This window comes from Crinia signifera, chromosome 1 (assembly GCF_055691185.1).
Source record: "Crinia signifera chromosome 1, ASM5569118v1, whole genome shotgun sequence".
Lineage (NCBI taxonomy): Eukaryota > Metazoa > Chordata > Amphibia > Anura > Myobatrachidae > Crinia > Crinia signifera.
Genome location: NC_139217.1, coordinates 97336534 through 97356444, shown reverse-complemented (window position 1 = coordinate 97356444; position 19911 = coordinate 97336534). Strand labels below are relative to the sequence as shown.

Sequence of the window (19911 nt, the reverse complement as noted above, 5' to 3'; positions counted from 1 at the left end):
AGGAACCCAGGGGTAGATGTATGTAGCAGTGATAAGCGAGGAGAAGTGATACAGTGCCTGGTTCTTTATCACCGGCCAATGAGCTCCTGACTGTTAGGTTACAGGCTGGGTTTAAATGGGACTGGAAGAAGCTGATTGGCCACTGATAAAGTACCAGGCACTTTGGCCAGAATTCTCTAAACTAAAAATGTGGACCTGTGACCTCCTCCGCCCACCCGCCCACAGCAGCAGCATATGTTACTGCAAATGAGATAATTATGTCAGCGATAGCCGGCTATGTGCGGTGAACGAGGGGGGGGGTGCCCATATTAGAGAATCCCACCCTTTTTCACTTCTCCTCCCTTATCACTGCTTCATACATCTGCCCCTCAGTTTCTGATGATGTCATATTTAATTAGAGGCTACTGAGTTTCTGCTGGTTCCTGCTGGAAAATAGCACTAACCCTAACTGTGCGGAGTTTATATATATATATATATATATATATATATATATATATATATATATATATATATATATATATAGATGGAGTGTATATTCTACCCATGTTTGCAGGGGTTTCCTCCGGGTACTCCAGTTTCCTCCTACTACTGAAAACAAATTAGCAATTTAGCCACCTAAGGAAATGAAAAACAAAATTATGACTAAAAGCATTACTACTAATATATTTATTTTTATTTATTTATTTACAGTTTCTTATATAGCGCAGCAGATTCCGTTGCGCTTTGCAAGAGTAGACAGTGATAAAACAAACTGGGTAACAACAGACAGATTTGGAGGTAGGAGAGCTCTGCTGCAGCTTACAATCTATATTGATATAGGAGGGAAAGACAAGGACCGGCACCAGTAATAGCATATCTTGTAGGTCCAAAAGGGAAGCTGTAGAACTTAAAAATGATAGGCTTGCCTGAAGAGGTGAGTTTTCAGGGAACATTTGAAAGTTTGGAGGCTTGTGGAGAAGAGATATTGGTGGTTGGAGCCGCACAGGATGTGTCACCCCTATATGTGATACTCAAGTTACAATATTTAAAGTAGATTGTAAAGTGACTCATTAGTATCAACATTGTCTGTATCAGCCTTTATCTGAGAAACAGCTCTGCACAAGAGAGTTAGGTCTAATCCTTAATTATAGCACTATATACCTGAGTACCTCTCTTTCCTGCATATACAAATTTGGGTCTCAGTACAATTATAGTCGAACAGAGAACCCATTATCTAGACTTAAATATCTAATATAAGTCTTTTTTTTCATTCCTACTGCAAGCAGTATCTGACAGAGGGGCACCTCTAGAGCCGCCCACTAAGTGCGGCATGGTGACCCTTCACCTGTCTGCTTTCCTGTATATATATTGTTGATTCTTTGTGTTTGTGTGTGAAATACTTTCCTATTGTACACTCCCTTAGTGTACTTTATTTTATATTTAATAATAAATAAAAGTTATATCTTAATACAAGCTCATATTACAAAACGTCTAGAACCTCATTTCCTCAAAACTCTAAGAATGCCCCAAAAAAGAGCTTTCTCTCTCTACTTGCAAACCTAGGCTTGTGGAGAGCCTTATTGTCCGTGGAAGTGCATTCCATAGGATGGGAGCAGCCCAATGAAAGTCCTGTAATAGTGAATGGGAGCTAGTGATCCGTGAAGAAGAGAGACGCAGATCTTGTGCGGAGTGGTCGAGATGGGAGATATTTGTGATACATAAAGAGATATATGCTGGTGCAGTATGGTTAATAGCTTTATATGCGAGTAGAAGTATTTTATATTGAATATGGTAAAATCAGGCAGCCAATGAAGGCATTGGCAGAGCGGATCAGCAGATCAGCCTAGCAGCAGCATTTAAAATGGATTGCAGTGGTGAAAGTCTGTTCTTGGGAAGACCAGTTAGGAGAATATTGTAATAATCAATGCGGGATATAATGAGTGCATGAATAAGAGATTTGGGAGTGTCTTGTGTGAGATGGGGTCGTATTTTGGATATTTTTTTTAGATGTATGTAACATGATTTGGAGACAGATTGAATGTGGGGAAGAAAGGACAGTTCAGAGACAGCAACGAGCTTGTGGGGTAGGGTAGATTGTCGAGTTGTCAACAGTGATGGAGATGTCAGGATGGTAACTGTTTTTAGTTGGCGGGAATATAACTCTGGGGTTGATAGATAGATTTGAGTATCATCTGCATATGTGATACTGAAATCCAAAAGAGCTGATTAGTTTGCCAAGAGAGTAAGTATAGATTAAGAAAAGCAGAGGACCCATGACTGAGCCTTGCGTCATGGGTCCTCTTTAGAGGAAGGTAGTGAAGAGGAAGTAGAGTCAGAGAAGCGAACACTGAAAGAACGATCAGATAGGTAAGAAGTGAACCAGGAAAGGGCTGTATCATTAAGACCTAGGGTGTGTAGTGTTTGTAAGAGAAGAGTGTGATCCACAGTGTCAAACACAGCAATAAGATCTAGAAGAATAAGTAGTGAGTAATGGTCTTTAGACTTAGCAGTTAACAGATCATTCACCACTCTAGTCAGTGGAGTGTCTCAGTGTCTCAGTGGAGTCAGCATCGCTGACTGCTCTGCCCGATGCTGGTTTTGGCTTCAGCAGGCTGGGGAAGCCTTATCTAAACAGCAGGGACACCGCTGTCCCTGCTGTTAGCTCTGGGCTGCGCTGGGGATCTCGTGTGAGTAGCGAGATCCCGTGCATGCCCAGTCCAGCCAGCTGGGATAGAGGAGATAGCGCATCAGTGTAAACGTATGCGCTATCTCCAGGAGGGGACATCTCCAGAGGGGACATCGGTAGATAAGATGTTAATACATCTTGTCGGTCTCCCCTCCTGCTTCGCCTCGCTAATGAGGCAAAGCTGGAAGTATTATAGTGGCGCGATAAGCGCTGCTATAATACATCTGCCACATTATCAGATCAGAACTGTTGCAGAAATTATGGGAATGAGTCTTTGAAATTTGAGTTAGTATAAACTATGGTGTGTTGCCTATTTGAGCATCAATTGCAACATTTTACAGTATTTTCTAACTTTTTAAATTTGAACAGCAAACATTTCTGTCTTCCGGTTCAAAGTTTGAGATTCCATTGACATAGAACACCATTAAAAACACTATACAATGTATCCATTAATGCTCAAACAAGACAGAACATTTTCAAACTGTCTCAAACATGGCTGAACCTGTTCACCTTGCTTGAATTTATGGAACCAGTTTATAAAGAACTTTGATACAAAGTTGAGCATTAAAGGCAGTTCAATAGGATTGTTTTAGACTTGTAAATGTGTTTCACTTTCTTCAGGTTTTGGTTAAAGAAGGTTTTGATTTCGTAGGGTTTTATGAAGGGCATCATTGATGTATTCTTTGTACAGATGTCATATTTGTCCATAAGTGAATTGTGACTTGTTGTGAGTATCAAAGTGAAAACTTCAGTAATGGAAATTCCTACTTGCATATAGCCACTTTTTAAAGCTCCTTAAAAGGCTGAACGAAGATTTATCTGTAGAATTTTGCATTGTACTGTATGTAGCATCCCCTACAATGTGTAGGATATAATTAAGCAACATACTGAAACTTAAACATTTGAAATAAAAGTTTTGTAAATGATGTACAAACCTTCAGATATATGTTATATAAATACGAGCCACATTTATATAGAGAATACATTTGAGGTAAGCCAAGTGCCAAAGTTTGTTCAGTTGATCAACAATCAATTGCAATCACATACAATACTAAAACATTGTTGTACTGTAAATGATTTGTGGGATCCATTGAGAAAAGATGGTTTAGTCTGTTACATGTAGAAACATTACTGAATTGGGTGTATTTGAGAGTGCTCACTAGACACAAAAAGTCACAAATAAATTACACCCAGGACAAGATTATGAGATGCTTGCAGAACTTTAGAGGGAGGTCAAATAAACAAATATTACATTTAACCCCCCCCCCCCTTCTAACATGATCCATTCCAGGAGGGACAAAATGCTCTGTTCCTGGACTACTTGCCAGTGACAGTTGCCTAGGTGGTGCTGCAGCACAGTACACTGTTCAAATAGGGGAGCCAAACCAACTGCCACCCCAACCACTGCCACACTTCACAGTCCTGGACTCACTGGCAGTTGGTGTGGCTCCCCTATTTCAATTTTGGTCTGCGCTGCTCATCCACCTCTGCAATTTCCACTGACAAGGAAGTCCAAGAACAGAATATTTTATCCCTCCTGGAATGGATCATGGTGGTAGGCATGCATTTAATATAGGAATAAGGTAAGACATTAAAGAGAGAACACTGTCTACCATTGCGCAGAATAGCAGAAGAAATTATTGGACTATACAATATTGGTGGCAGACATCTATCATCTGTTGTCATACAGTAAGTAACACAAAAGTTTAGATATTTTACATTAATATAAAAAATTACCAATTAATGAATATATTATTTATATTGTCAGAGCTGGGTAATGTATGCATTAATAGTAGAGGGAATTTACAATAGATTACTAGATACATATTGACACATTAAGTAGTGTGATATACAGTAGCAGGACACATTGTGAAAACTTGCATATTTCTTTTTTTTTTTTCCATCAATAAATTTTTATTAACATAAAGTTTTATAAGGGGTACAAAAGAAAAAAGGGGATACTTAGGGGGGAAGGGGAGGGGGGGGAGGGGAGTGGACTACATTCAGTAGGGGGAACAATACAGTAAGTACAGTGGATGCAGTGAGTAGGGCGAAAGTTACAAATATAACATAGCGGAAATCTCGCGCTACGCAGAGCCGAGTAAACATCAGATATATTGAGTACAGTATAACATGGAGCGTTGAGAGAGAGAACCAACCGTACAGCCTTCCGTACCTGGGAGCTCGTGTCTAATGGTAGCACTTCTGTTGATCTCCGCCCAACTCTAACTAATTCTGACTATCACTCCTAGGTAAAGGGGGTGAGCTCTGGTCGGGATCTTGGGTCGTGGGAGAGTCTGGGTCTGGGAGTTCATTCAGACTGAACAGTGGCGCCTGCCCGGGTGGGCCGGGGGTGGAAGTCTCGGCCTCTGACCCATCTGTCATGTAACTCCTCCAGGGGGCCCACTTGGAGTGGGGTGAGGAGGGATTAGACAGGGAGGGGGCAAAGCCGGTCTCCATATAATAATGGTGGTTCGTTTTTAAGATAACCTGGAGGAGGGAAGGGGGGGAGGGCTGCTTCCATTGTTGGGCTAGGTTTGCTCGGGCCGCAATCAAAATGTGCCCGAGAACATATGTTTTCCCTGTTGGGAGCTCTTGGGGGTATATATGGAGTAAGGCTATGAGTGGGTCGGGGGGGAGGGATAACTGAAGCACCGTGGAGATTAACTTAAAGACCTCTTCCCAGTATTCCCTGAGTTTGGGGCAGGAGCAGAAGATATGGTAAATATTGCCCACATTTCCGCACTGCCGCCAGCACATATTAGAGCATGTAGGCCAAAATGTGTGAAGGCGATCTGGCGTTAGGTAAAGTCGATTGATTAGTTTAATATGCATCTCCGAGTGGTTAAGGCAGCGAGACATTGTGTAGAAGGTAAAAAGATCCTACGCCACTGGGGAGCAGATAGCTGGGTGCCTAGGTCTGCCTCCCATTTCCTGTGGGCAGAGGTCTTAGTGAACTCAAAGGGAGTTATCAGGGTGCCATTCCAAAAGGAGATGTCCCCCCTGGATGACGTCAGGGTGGGTCGAGAGAGGGCTGCTTGGTTATATGCTTCTGGAGCAGGGCGGTTGGAGAAGTGGGCGTTCCACCAATGGGCCAGTTGTAGGTAGTGGTGGTGTTCCTGTGGGGGGGGAGAGAGTATGCTTCTCGAAGGGAGGTGAAGGTGAGAATTGTGTGGGCGTCTAACACGTCTCCTAGGGTGTTTATCCCGACACTTTTCCATCGGTTCAGGTTGAGATTGGGTATTAGCTTTGCCACCGTGGTGATGGGTAGTGTAGTGATGAGGGCTGACGTAGCACGGAGGGTGGCAAGTAGTTGGTCCCATGTGTGGAGAGTGGCAATAGTTGCAGGGAGAAGGTCAGTTAGGGGAGGCCTAATGTGTTTTGGGATCTTGAGTAAGTCAGGGAGAGGGATTTGGGGGGAGAAGACTTGCTCAATGCACACCCACGCCACGGGAGCTACTCTTTCGGAATAGTATTTAGACGAGGCCAGGAGGCAGGCTGCTTGATATTGGTATAGGTCAGGTAGATCAAGTCCTCCAAATGCTCTAGGCAGCGACATTTTGGAGCGGGCCATAGCTGGAGGTTTTGTTGACCAGACATATTTTGTCAGGATGGAGGTAGCCATTTGCAGGGACTTTTTAGGGAAGGTATATGGGATGGTGCGAAACAGGTACATTAACTTAGGGAATAGCGACATCTTAAATGCTGCCATCCGTCCCATCCAAGAGACCTCAAATGTTAGCCAGGACCTGGAGAGAGATGCAAGGGAAGTTAGAAGGGGGGATAGGTTGACCTCACAAACGGATACCATGTTTGGGGGGATGTGAATACCCAGATATTTTATAGAGTTTGCCTGCTAGTTGTAATGATATGTGGCCTTTAATGATGGGAGGGAGGTCGAGAGATTGATCGGGAGGGCATCGGTCTTGGATGTATTGAGCTTATAATAAGAGGCAGCGCTATAGGAGGCTAGAGTTGTGTGGATAACTGGGAGGGTGTTGGTGGGGTCCGTCACGAAGAGCAGGACATCATCCGCGAAGAGGCTAAGTTTATGGTTAGTGGGACCTACTCGGAAGCCTGGTATGTTGGGATTATTTCGAATAGACATAGCTAATGGTTCTATGGAAAGGACAAATATTAAGGGCGAAAGGGGGCATCCCTGCCTTGTGCCATTGGAAATTAAGAAAGGGGAGGAAAGAAATCCATTGCTAAACACCCGGGCCGACGGGGTGCTGTAAAGCGACATGATTGACGTCAGAATCCGGTCTTTAAAGCCGAAGCGTAATAAGACCTCTCTCATATATTGCCAGTTCAGTCGGTCAAATGCTTTTTCAGCATCGAGAGATAGAAGGAGGAGACCTTGCTCCTTAGATAGAGAGTCAATTAAGTTGAACACTCTCCTGGTATTGTCCGGGGCCTGACGCCCCGGGACGAACCCCGTCTGGTCCGGGTGCACCAGCAAGGGCAGGAACTGGTTGATTCGGGATGCCATTAGTTTGGCGAAAATTTTGATATCACTATTTAATAAGGCTATCGGGCGGTAGTTTTGGCACGCGGCAGGGTTTTTACCAGGTTTCTGGATGGTCACTATTCTGGCTTCTAGTAGCTCCGGGGGGGCGTGGCCAGAAGAAGAGAGTTCATTGAACAAGTCCTTCAAGTAGGGAGATAGGAGTTCGCTAAAGGAGATATAAAAGTCTGTTATGAACCCGTCGGGTCCCGGGGCTTTGTTGCGGGGGAGTGATCTGATGACCGCCAAAATTTCTGACTTTGACCAGGGGGCATTTAGGGAGTCTAGCTGCTCTTGGTTAAGGGAGGGAAAGTGTAAACTGTCTAAGAAATCCCGAATGGTAGCATTAGTGGGCTGGATTGTGGAAGAGTCTCGAGAGAGGTTATAAAGTTTAGAATAGTAGTCGGCGAATTGATTTGCGATATCTTTAGGGTTGCTAATTTTTTCTTTATTGGGAGATATTATATGTTTGATTCTGTTTCTAGCTTGTTGGGCCCGCAGTTTTCGGGCCAACATTCTGCCTGATCTGTTACTCGCTAGGTAGTATCTTTGTCTCAGCCTATTTAGAGCTGATTGGGTGCGAGCCAAGAGCAATTTTTGCAATTGGCTACGTATTGAAGCCAGCTCTGTCTTTAGGTAGTTGGAAGGGGACTTTTTGTTCTTATTTTCGAGTTCTAACAGTTTGGACTCCAGGGATTTTTGGGTTGCGATGGCCATGCGCTTCAGGGTGGCGCCGGCTTTTATGGCCGCCCCCCTGGTGACTGCCTTGAGTGCACACCAGTGGTTAATTACAGAAGTATCCGTCACCTGGTTGGTAGACATATAATCGTTTATTGCTTTGGAGATGATATCTTTGGCTATTGGGTCTGATAGGAGGTGGGGGAACAAACGCCATGGTCTGGGAGGGGTTTTAGATGGGAGAAAGTTCCATTGCCACATAACAGGGGCGTGGTCTGACCATGTGATGGGAAGGATATCGACTCCTGCAGAGTGCTGCAGGGACCATTTGTCACATAGAATGAAATCAATTCTAGAATAGGTGTTATGGACTGGGGAGTGAAAAGTATATTCTCGGCCAGTCGGGTAAGTTGTTCTCCAGGTATCGTACAGGTCGAATTCTAAAAGAAGGTTGCGTAAGGCTGTCGATTGGTTGTTTAAGTGGGATTGGTGACTAGGGGGGAGTCGGGATTTGTCTGCAGAGGGTCTAGCGTTAGATTGAAGTCGCCCATTAGTATCAGGGAGCCCTTTGAAATTTTTTGTACGAGAGAGAAAAGTTTGCGTAGGAATGCTACTTGGTTTGTGTTAGGGGCGTATATAGAAACAATAGTCGTCGGTCTGTCCTCCAGTAGACCAGTGAGAATCAAGTATCTGCCATTCTTATCGGCAGTTTGGGAGTGGCAGGTGAAGGGGGTGTGGCGGTTAAACAGGATAGCGACTCCGTTACGTTTAAAGGGGCCGTTAGCGTAATAAGCTGTTGGGTAATTCGAGTCTTTAAATACAGGGAGGTTAGGGGAGGAAAGTGCGTCTCTTGGAGGGCCACTATGTCCGCCTTCAGTTTATGAAAATATGACAGGGCCGACCTACGCTTGTTTGGGGAGTTCATCCCCTTAACATTTAATGAAATTAGCTTGGGCATGGTACAAGCTTAGGAGGTGCTGAGAATATTCTGTGTAAATCCAAAGGAGGGATACTAGGGGGAATGGATTGTTGGTGGGTAATGCGGTCCAGGGGAGGAGGGGGAGGAGGGGGGAAGAGGGACAGGTGTAGAGAAGGAAAGAAAAGGAGGTAAAGGGAAAGACAAAACAAAAAGGGTCCTTCAACTTGGACCCGCATGACTACTGCAGGGGAAAGAAAGGGGGTTTTCATGCAGTAGTATGAGGGAGTGTGGGGGTGGCGGCCTGGCATCTCTAGAGAAAGGAGAGAAGGGGAGGCCGCCCCTCTGGTAACGACATTTTTAAATAAAACATAACAATTTGAACTAACAGTCCACCTGTGGAATCCGGGAGGGAGAAGACATCAAAAGAGAAAGCAAAACCATCTTACTATATGTAACTTGCCAGCGTAAATATGTAGATTCCCGAAAGACAGGAAAACTGTAACCCATGCAAACATAAACTTCTGGCATACTAACTATGAACATCTCTTAATAACGGTCAACATAATACTTTTGCCCAGAACCTCGCAGCATCTATTAAATAATAGAACAGATACTTATCGCTAGAACCTCTCCCGCTTGGAGGGGTGAACAAGGCAGGGAGGCCTGGGCAGTCAATCAAGAAGTGGGGGTGTCTGTGGCGACACATAAGTGTTCAGGTATCAACCCATTCCTGCTGAAGGGGTTGTGGGCGCTTCTGCCCCTGGGGTCCCGAGATCGAAATGTCCCAGTCCAGAAGCAGTTTCATTCCTGCCTCTAGGGAAGAGACGCTGTAGGTGGTGTTGTCATGATGGATAAGCAGCTTTACTGGGAACCCCCAGCGGTACCTTATATCGTGAGAACGGAGTGCCAGGGTGATGGGGGCGAACACCCTTCTGCTAGCCAGAGTAGCAGGAGAGAAGTCCTGAAATAGTTGGAGGCCTCCTAGTGTGCCGGAATTTTTTGCCTCGCGGGCTGCCTTCTGGAGTTGTTCTTTAACTGTGAAGAAGTGGACCCGGAGGAGGGTGTCCTTGGGGAGGTCAGCTGGGATAGATTTGGGTCTTGGTAGGCGGTGAATGCGATCGATGAGGAGATCTTTGGGGTCAACAGAGGGGAGAAGTCTGCGGAACAGGGCGGTGGCAAAGTCCTCGAGTTCAGAGTTGGATACCGAATCCGGGATGCCTCTGATCTTAATATTGTTCCTTCTAGACCTGTCCTCCAGGTCAGCAAGTTTGGATTTAAATTGTGTAATCTCGAGCTGCTGCCGGTCATATGAAGATATAAGGTCATTATGTGAAGTGACCAGTTCTTCCATCTTTCTCTCTAGGTGGTCTGTTCTATCGCCAATCGCTACCAGTTCAGTTTTAACCTCCCGGATGGCTTGCTTTGCAGGTTCCAGGTGTAGCAGCAGGGACTGTGGGTCAGCCAGGGAGCTGTACTTTGCGCTGAACTGTGTGCTGTCCTGGGACCCAGCCTCTGATATATAGAGTGATATGGCTATAGCAGATGGTCTCTGGGGGTCACCAGTGTTGCCTTCACCGTGAGCCTCAGGACCGGGTGGGGGGCCGAGAAGATGGCGGGGGCCACGTGCGGGGGGTGATACCGGCCGGATCCAGCCACAGCCAGGGGAGAGGGATAAGCGGGCGGGTGATTGCAGCACCTGCACCCGATTTACTCACCGCCGCGCTGCCCTGTATCAGCCGGGTATGTTCCTTATCGGCGGGTGTCGGGAAGGACAGCCGTCGTCGCGGGGGGTGCACGTCTCCTGCACAGGCGCCTCCGCCGGTCTGTGGCACAGGGGTGCGGCGGTATCAGGAGGTCGGCGGGGAGAGCAGGGGGGAGCCCCGCCTCGCAGATGAGGTAGCGGCGTTGCCCGTCGAGCCTCCGTCCAGTCTCCGGCTCTGTAATCCAGGCCCCGGCTTCCGTTCCCGGACCAGGCCGCAACCCGCGGCAGCTCTTAAAAGTGCTGCCTGGCTCTGCAGCCGTGGACCGGGGCAGGCGGGTGTCGCAGTGGAGCTGAGGTGAAGGTAGGGTGGGTTTGTAGGGGGGATTGGGGCGATTAAGGAGCAGAAACTCCGGGGCTTTGCAGGAGCTCCAGAGAAACGCGACCTCACCGCTTGCGTGCCAGGCCACGCCCCCTTGCATATTTCTTTTAATCTTCAAGTTAAAAGTATTAAGCACAACCTCTACTGAAAGTAAATTAAAACCTTACTTACAGTATTTCTGTATGATAGTGCACATTTACTATTTATATGCTAAATATAACAGATTGTGAATACATAATGTGTCATGTGCTTGGTCACCATTCTAGCTGATTTATTAACATTTACTATTAAGGCCTTAAAACTTGAATGACTCATTAATTTAAGCAAAGTAAAAATAATTTTAGAGTTGTAAATTCCCTGAACAATCTTTTATCCCACGATTTTGTGCCTACTCTCAGCAATCATGCAGCTGAGTACTTGAAAATAAAGGATATATAAAGCCGGGTCAAAAACAACATTTGAAAAGTAAACTAAAACTTTTGATGTAAAGTCAACGGAGTGTATTACTAAGCTTAACTTTGGGCTTTGCAATCTGTTTACTTACTAAACCCAAAATCCTGGCAAACAGATGGAAAGCCACACTTTAGAAAATAATTGAGCATCAATGTTTTTAACATTACAAGCGTAGAAACCTTGGATTTAATCGGCATTAAAAAAATATATAAAAGAAAATAACGAATTCACCAAATAAATGAAGTTGTTGTCAGGAAGTGTTGTTTACACTTAATAACCTTAACCATGCAATAATAAATACTTTCCCCAATATTAAAATAGATTTGAAACAATAATTACTTATATTACTCCTTTTTCACTGATACTGTAGAAAAATAAAATTAGAAACGTTGAACACGATCTGCGTGTGGGATATCTTTTGCACATCCCATTTGAGGGACCCAGAGTGCCGCCTGCTCTGCAAACTACATCATTTATCATTGGGAAGGCACCCAGCAAATTACAGACCGTAAACTCCCATTAAATACTGAGTGCCTAGTGGTAGATCCACAGCACCCAATTACAGAGTACATAAAGAAAAAAAGGAAACAGTGACAGTTGAATACATTAGAAGTACAAGGTACATAAACATAGCTGCATCATCAGATGGCATTGATGGCATTGAACTTAGTATCAGGGTGACATAAAACTGCAGAATTTGGAGCCATCAAATTTAAGTTAGAGAAGGAAAAGGACATGGGGAAAGAGGGTCCTGCTCATGAGAGCTCACAATCTAAAAGGAAGGGCCAGATAGGGGTGACACATATGGAGTAGACAGTGAACATAGAACAGAGGGTTAAGATTATATTTGAGTGGGTTTGGTGAAGCTTGACTTGGATTCTGAAATGGAGGTGAAGTCAGTAAAGAGCTTGAAGTAGAGGGAAGGTGGACGCTGTGCTTTTGGTGAGGAAGAGGAGCGGAGCATCATCATTGAGAACAGATTTGAATGGAGTGAGGAATTTGTCAGAGATGCTAGATAGGAGGAGATTACAGTAGTCCAGTCTGGAGATGACCAGGGAGCGGATAAGGGTCTTGTTAGCATACTGGTTGAGAAAGGGTCTAATCCTGGAAATAGTTTGAGATGAAAATGGCAGGTTTGTAAGAATTGTGGAATGTGAGGTTTGAAGGAGAGGGACGAGTCAAGGATAACTAAATTAAATCCAGTATATTGTGGCAGGTGAGAATGTGCGGGATGGTGAGAAGATGATCAGCCCGTCTTAGGGGCCCATGTATTAACATTATTTTTATTAAAATAATGAGAAAATGGATGTTTTTGCACCCTTTTTGCATTTTTTTAGTTTAACCGAAATGTATTCACTTTGAATTCTAATTGATTTCGCAAACTTTTACCCTTAAACCTAATTATCGCAAATGTTTAGTAAGTAGATCGTATTTCATATCATTATAATATGAAATGTGATCTACAATTGTAAAAAAAAGTTTTTGGAAGGGTGCCTAGTGATAATAACGACATTATCCGTGTTATCCTAGGTCCCTTTAGTCTATATTTGAAAGAAGGCTGATTTTAATTAAGGGAAAGAGTTCTGTAGCTCACTACCCCCACTCCCACTCCTCCCTCCCGTCTGTGTGCATGCAGCATTGGCAATAACAGGACTCCTCCGTGGGTCAGCTGTTGTATGTGGACTAGCAAAGAAAGGTTAAATATCTTTAACAACACAAACAAAAAGCACCTTGAATGCCTGATGCTGCATCCCCTTCCCTCCTGCAAAAGCACACAGTTTACAGTGCATGGGGGAGATGCTGGCTGCTGGTGCATTGCAGGCAAGAAGTGCCTGACCTGAGATGCTTCCTGGGGCTGTGAGCGGCTGCCCCTGATAATCTGTCAGCAGCCCTGGAGGACACAAGCAGCCAGCAGCATTGCCCGAGCTGTGCTCGGACCTCCTGGCTGTCCTCTCACACATTGCCAGACTCCAGCAGCAGGCTGCAGGTATATCTGTGTGTGTCCTGCCATGTCAAAAGAACATTAAAGAAATGCCGCAGCTGTGTTCTTTGATGTGCTTTCAAATTACATAGGCGCAGTAGCATAACAATCTAATTTACTGCTGTAGGATACCGGGCCATTGCATTGTGATTAAAACGGGGAGAGCAGGGAGCTGGATTCGCAGGGACAGGGCTTTTTCGCAAGCCCTGTCCGGCCAGGTGAATAATGATAAATTCATACAAATTTAATCATTATTATCACATTCTGATTACAATTTATTTGACAGTTTTGATAAATGGGCCCCATAGACATGTTCATTTTAATAAAACGCTGTAACATCCAAGAAGTTATAGAAAAGACCATTCAGTAAAAGGTTGGTACTGTAACATAGCACTGTATTATAATATTACTGCCTTTTCTTGTCTGTCAGCTACACACACTACAACACAGTGCTGCCAACTATAGGGCTGGTGTATGAAGTAGTAATAAGGGAGGAGAAGTAAGCCAGTGTAAAAGTTGCCCATGGCACCCAAAGTAACAAAGCATACTATAAAATTATATAGAGCAGCTGATTGGTTGCCATGGGCAACTTCTCCACCGGTTCATTTCTCCTCCCTTATTACTGCTTCATACATCAAACCCATAGTTGACAGCACTGTGTTGTATTGTGTATGTGTGTGTGTGTGTGTGTGTGTGTGTGTACCAACCTTTTACTGATGCATACTAAACAAAAAGTCACATACACACATATCACTTTCTCTCAGTGTCAGCAAAAAAAAATTAAGGTGTGCTTAAATCAAATTAAATTAAACAAATTAACCTGAGATTATTAAATATATTTATTAAATAATGAAGTTAGTAATTTAATATTGGTGGGTGGGTGGGGGGGGGGGGGTGTATGTAATACACATATCAGGATGTATGGATGAAAGTGAAGTTGGGTATGAGAGTGTATGATAGGGGAAGGTTGTCCTTTTTGCTGTGGGAAGGACGATGTATGTAGGAGAATGGCTGGGTCTGAAAGATTTTTCTAAACAGGTATAAAGAAAGGAAGGATCAGGTGGACAGGCCTTACTCTACAGTATATAGGGCCTTATTCTGGTTCATTCTCTCTGACCCCTTCTTTCGGAAGGGGTCCGATGCGCAGCAGCATTTCTGCCCATGTGTATACACTGGGTGCGTGCAAACTTGGCGATAAGTCTGGTCACTGAGTGCGCGCTCCCAGCCTTGCGACCGGGGGTTGGAGAGGGGGTGGAGAGGTGCGTGGGGTGCTGGGCCGGGGCATTACCATATGTGCACGCCCTACATTTCATGGGCGTTAACATAAAAATGCCGGCCATACATATGCTAATGTGGTTGTGATGCACGTGCAGGGGGGTGGACTGCTGACGTAATCGGATGTCAGCTGCCCGCCCAATTCCCTGCATTTCTTTGCTCATATGTATGAATGGTCTGGGCCACCCGTACGTATGTGTGCGCCTTCGCCATCATTCAATGGTCGACAACCATCGAAAGATGGGGGAGGTACCCGCTGGCATGAGATTGAATGTTCACGTAAAACATCCATTCGCAAGCCTTGCGAACAAATTCGGTGTGCGAATGGGTAGTGCGGGCTAATAATTTGCAAGGTGGGGTTGGGGTCATTCGCAAGGGTCATGCACTCGTCTGAGTGAAGGAACCAGAATAAGGCCATATTATATGGTGGCAAATTGTATGAGGATGCACCTCTCTATCTATCTATCTATCTATCTATCTATCTATCTATCTATCTATCTATCTATTATACATACACACATTTGTACTTTTCCCTATTCTTCCTCATGAGTGTAATTTGCTAACCATTTAAAATATTTGCCATTGAGTTAACAGCAAACATTTGTGCTAAATGAAAAACACCAAATAATCATTAATCCTTTTAAGTTCAATAACAAGATCATCCATAGAACATGGCCCTGAATGAATGTGTTATTGAACAATTCTATTTTGTCATTTTCTATATACGTAACTCAACAATTTAGTAGTAAGAGGACATTTCTCAAATGGCACATATTATCTACTGTCTGGCAAAGGTGTAATTTACATACAGTAGGTGAAGACAGTTATTATTTTGGAACAATGTGTTCTCAATCTAGTTTTCTACTTAGTAGATCAAAGAACAGATTTTCTATTCTTTTATTTCCCTACAAAGCAAGACTGAACTTGTCACATCATACTTAAACCTCCAGTGCAAATTGCAGTTCTTGCTATTTTGGCAGAGATTGTTTCTAAGTTGTAGTCTGTGACATATTCTTCCAATTACCAACACTATACCATTAATATCACCTTAATGATTGCCTCTTAGCAAGTTAACTGTATATAGTGTGTAATGCGCAAAATAAATGTTCTTATTACATAAATAATGTAAAGTTTTAGCAGCAATGAGAAGACAATCCAGCTAGGAATGACCATGTAATTGCATAGCTCTAAAATGTATTGATTTTTTTAAACTGCCTTGTAAAATGTTATGTGTGTTTACTTTGTTAGAAGGTATTTAAACTAAAAGTTCATGTGCCCTGTATTTTCAGTTTTTATTCAATCATACTGGTTAAATGAGAATCAGTTAACCATGAAATGTAAGTGGTAACATAAATGTAACTAGGAGCTTTTATTTCCTAAAGTAACCCCCCCCCCCCCTCACATCCGGCCCTCCAGCTGTTGATAAACTACACATCCCAGCATGCCTTGCATTGCGTTTTGCTATTTGTCCATGCTGAAACTGATGCAAGTCATGCTGGGATGTGTAGTTCATCAACAGTTGGAGGGTCTCGTATTGCCTACCCCTGCTCTACAGGGTGATGATGCAAAACACAGCATTTTGCACCACTTCACAGAGCCGTGATTGAATTACAGTATATTGCCTTGCCCCACATCTCCCACTTCCAGGGACTTCCCAAGTAGTAAGTAAGTACAGTAAGTAGGTTTAACTTATATAGCGCATTTTCTCCAACAGGACTCAAGGTGCATTACAGACATTAAAAACAATGCACATAATAAAGAGGATGTAGGTAGTACAGTAACAGACAAGTCACAGACAAAAGAAACACCTTCAGCACACAGTAAGGCTAATGCAGGATTGATGCAGGCATTTTGGATAATAACTTCCATGGGTTGTGTAGATTCTAGGCTGGCCTTGGTGCTTCCCTTCAAAGCTCCATGCTCACCATGAGGGGTAGGCCTGGGGGCAATCCTGGTGTTCTCAGGTGCAGGGGTGGTGGGCCTGGTCCAGCTGTTCTCATAGCAAAGGTGAGTTGAGGCTACATGATGTTCCTGAGTTTTATGGTTATAATATATTCCTTCAGAAGTAATGTTGGTTTGTTGTTTGCCTTCTGGTTTCCATTGGTTTAACGCTGGTATAACGCTGCTATTAATTTAAAGCTTTCCCTTTATAATCCTTAACGTCCTCATGGACTGGGATCCCAATCTATACTGACTATATCAGCCTACAGAAACATGTGTCCATCCTGAATTAACTGCCCCTCCCAATACACCTCCCCCACCAGCAAAAGGTGCCTATCAGACCTAACAAATGAAAGGTCAGTAACACTAGTTCTTGACATAGCCAAGATAAAACCACAATAACAGCTTTTTACAGTTTTAAAGCAAAATTTTGCAGTTGAATTCTAAAATAGGATTACCAAATATAAATCAGTGCAAGCAGCTGCAATATTCTGCAGTAGAATTCTAAACTAGGATGACCTGTTGATGGTATGGAGAGACAGGAGTCAATTCACAATTGATATCCAATGAATTTAGAAGTTATAACCAATAGAACACCAATATAACGCTGCTATTAATTTAAAGCTGACCCTTAATAACTAGTCCCTTCATATACTAGATCGTGTGTCCCCGTCATATGGAGCGCCTCTCCGCCAGCTCTCGAACCTGGCAATTCCCAATGCTGACTGAGAGGCACTCCATCTGTATCTTGTCAGCACATTTTGCTTTCTCTTCTATGATATTTTGTTTTGCTTTCAGGTAAAGTCCTTTTGCACCCTTAACCCTTGTCTAAATATACTTTGAATCCTCCTAATTGTCACCTTTATGAATGTCAAAGATAACTAACCTAAGAATACATAACTGCAATAAATTAGACAATTGTCATTTAAGACGAATAACCAACATTTGAATCTAACTGAGATAAATGTCAAAGTTTTGGTGACAACCAGATTTCATTTTTTACACCTACTATGTGCTGCTGAATAGAACACTAGTTTCATCTGGCTAGGTTCTGTATGTTTCATTTGCATTATAACTGCTTGATAAAACTTTCCAAACAGTGACCGAGGGGCAGTTGTATGTGATAAAGTGTCTGGATTTTATCACTGGCCAATCAGCTCCTAATTGTGAAGTTACAGGCTTGGTTTGAAAAATGTTTCGAACAGGAGAAGAAAAAGAGACTGCTTTAGGGGGAACGCACTAAAAAAATAGTCATAAAACATAACTTTTAATTTTTTATCGTTAATAATCCCACAATGAATTTATTTGGGAATGCAGCGAAAAAATAGAGGTTAACCCCTTCATGACAGAGCCAGTTTGTGCCTTCATGACAGAGCCCTTTTTTTCAAATCTGACATGTCTCACTTAAGTGGGGATAACTTTTTTTTGCTTTTACTTATCCCAGTGATTTTGAGATTGTTTTCTCGTGACACATTGTACTTCAAGTTAGTGGTAAATTTGGGTCGATACAGTCTGTGTTTTTTTGTGAAAAATACCAAAATATCGTGAAAAAATGGAAAATTTAGCAATATGCAAAATGTCACATTTTCTGCTTGTGAGACAAATAATCATACCACTCAAAATAGTTAATAACTAACAAAGACCATATGTCTACTTTATGTTGCAATCATTATTTCAACCTCCTTTTCATTTTTTTGGACACTAGGAGGCTTCAAATATGACTAGCAAATTCTCAAATTTTCAAGAAAATTTCAAACACTGATTTTTTTAGGGACCAGTTCAGTTCTGATGTGACTTTGAGGGACTTGTATGTGAGACACCCCCATAAATGATGCCATTTCAAAAACTGCACCCCTCACAGTATTCAAAACAGCATTTTGGAAGTTTGTTAACCCTTTAGGTGTTTCACAGGAATTAAAACAAAGTGTAGGTGAAATTTCAAAATTTCTTTTTTTTTGCAGAGTTTCAATTTTAATACATTTTTCTAACGAATACAGTAGATTTTACTAGAGAAATGTGACTAAAAATTGATTCCTCCAATTCTTTTGTTTTCAAAAATATCCTATATGTGGCCCTAGTGTGCATGTTGACCAAACCACAGGCTTCATAATAGAAGGAGCACCTACTTGATTTTGGAGCCTCCTTTTTATGAGATTTTTTTTTAGGCACCATGTAGGTTTCTAGGCACCATAAGTGCTAAAAGTTAGGAACCTCCCCCACAAGTCACCCCATTTTGCAATCTACACCCCTCAGGGAATTCATCTAGGGGTATAGTGTACATTTCAAACCCCCAGGGGTTTCACCAATTTTGGTACAACTGGGATGTGAAAATGGAAAATTACAATTTTTTACACAAACATGCAGTTCTGGCTCAAAATTTTTCATTTTCACAAGGAATGAAGGAGACAAAGCACCCCAAAATCTGTGCCCCAATTTCTTCCGAGTACGGCAATGCCTCACATGTGACCAAAAAATACCAGTTGGGTGCATGGCAGGACTCAGAAGGGAAGGAGTGATTTTTGGATTTTGCAGCTCAGATTCTGGTGGAATGAATGGTGGGTGCTATGTTGCATTAGCAAGACTCCCAAAGCACCAATACAGTGGAACCCCCCCACAAGTCACCCCATTTTGCAAAGTACACCCCTCAGGGAATTCATCTAGGGGTATAGTGTACATTTCAAACCCCCAGGGGTTTCACCAATTTTGATACAACTGGGCTGTGAAAATGAAAAAATTTAATTTTTCATTTTCACAGCTCAGTTGTATCAAAATTGGTGAAACCCCTGGGGGTTTGAAATGTACACTATACCCCCTGATGAATTCCCTGAAGGGTGTAGTTTGCAAAATGGGGTCACTTGTGGGGGGGTTCCACTGTATGGGTGCATCAGGGGTCATTCAACCAGAATCTGTGCTGCAAAATCCAAAAATCACTCCTTCCCTTCTGAGTCCTGCCATGCACCCAACTGGTATTTTTTGGTCACATGTGAGGCATTGCCATACTCGGGAGAAATTGGGGCACAGATTTTGGGGTGCTTTGTCTCCTTCATTCCTTGTGAAAATGAAAAATTTTGAGCCAGATCTGCATTTTTGTGTAAAAAAATGTAATTTTTTACAAAAAAATGCAGTTCTGCCTCAAAATTTTTCATTTTCGCAAGGAATGAAGGAGACAAAGCACCCCAAAATCTGTGCCCCAATTTCTCCCGAGTACGGCAATGCCTCATATGTGACCCAAAAATACCATTTGGGTGCATGGCAGGACTCAGAAGGGAAGGAGTGATTTTTGGAGGTGGAATGAAAGGTGCGTGCTATGTCGCATTAGCAAGACCCCCGAAGCACCAATACAGTGGAACCCCCCCACATGTGACCCCATTTTGCTCACCAGCATTGGGAGGGAGGCTGGTGCTGCGCCTG

General features: G+C 43.2%; 1 protein-coding gene and 1 pseudogene across 1 annotated transcript in view; one reads left to right on the top strand and one right to left on the bottom strand.

The window, feature by feature from the left end:
* LOC146026165 (oxygen-dependent coproporphyrinogen-III oxidase, mitochondrial pseudogene) overlaps positions 1-8067 on the bottom strand; it is a 50233-nt pseudogene extending 42166 nt beyond the window's left edge.
* TENM3 (teneurin transmembrane protein 3) overlaps positions 1-19911 on the top strand; it is a 2716013-nt gene that overhangs the window by 669329 nt on the left and 2026773 nt on the right. The window lies entirely within an intron of this gene.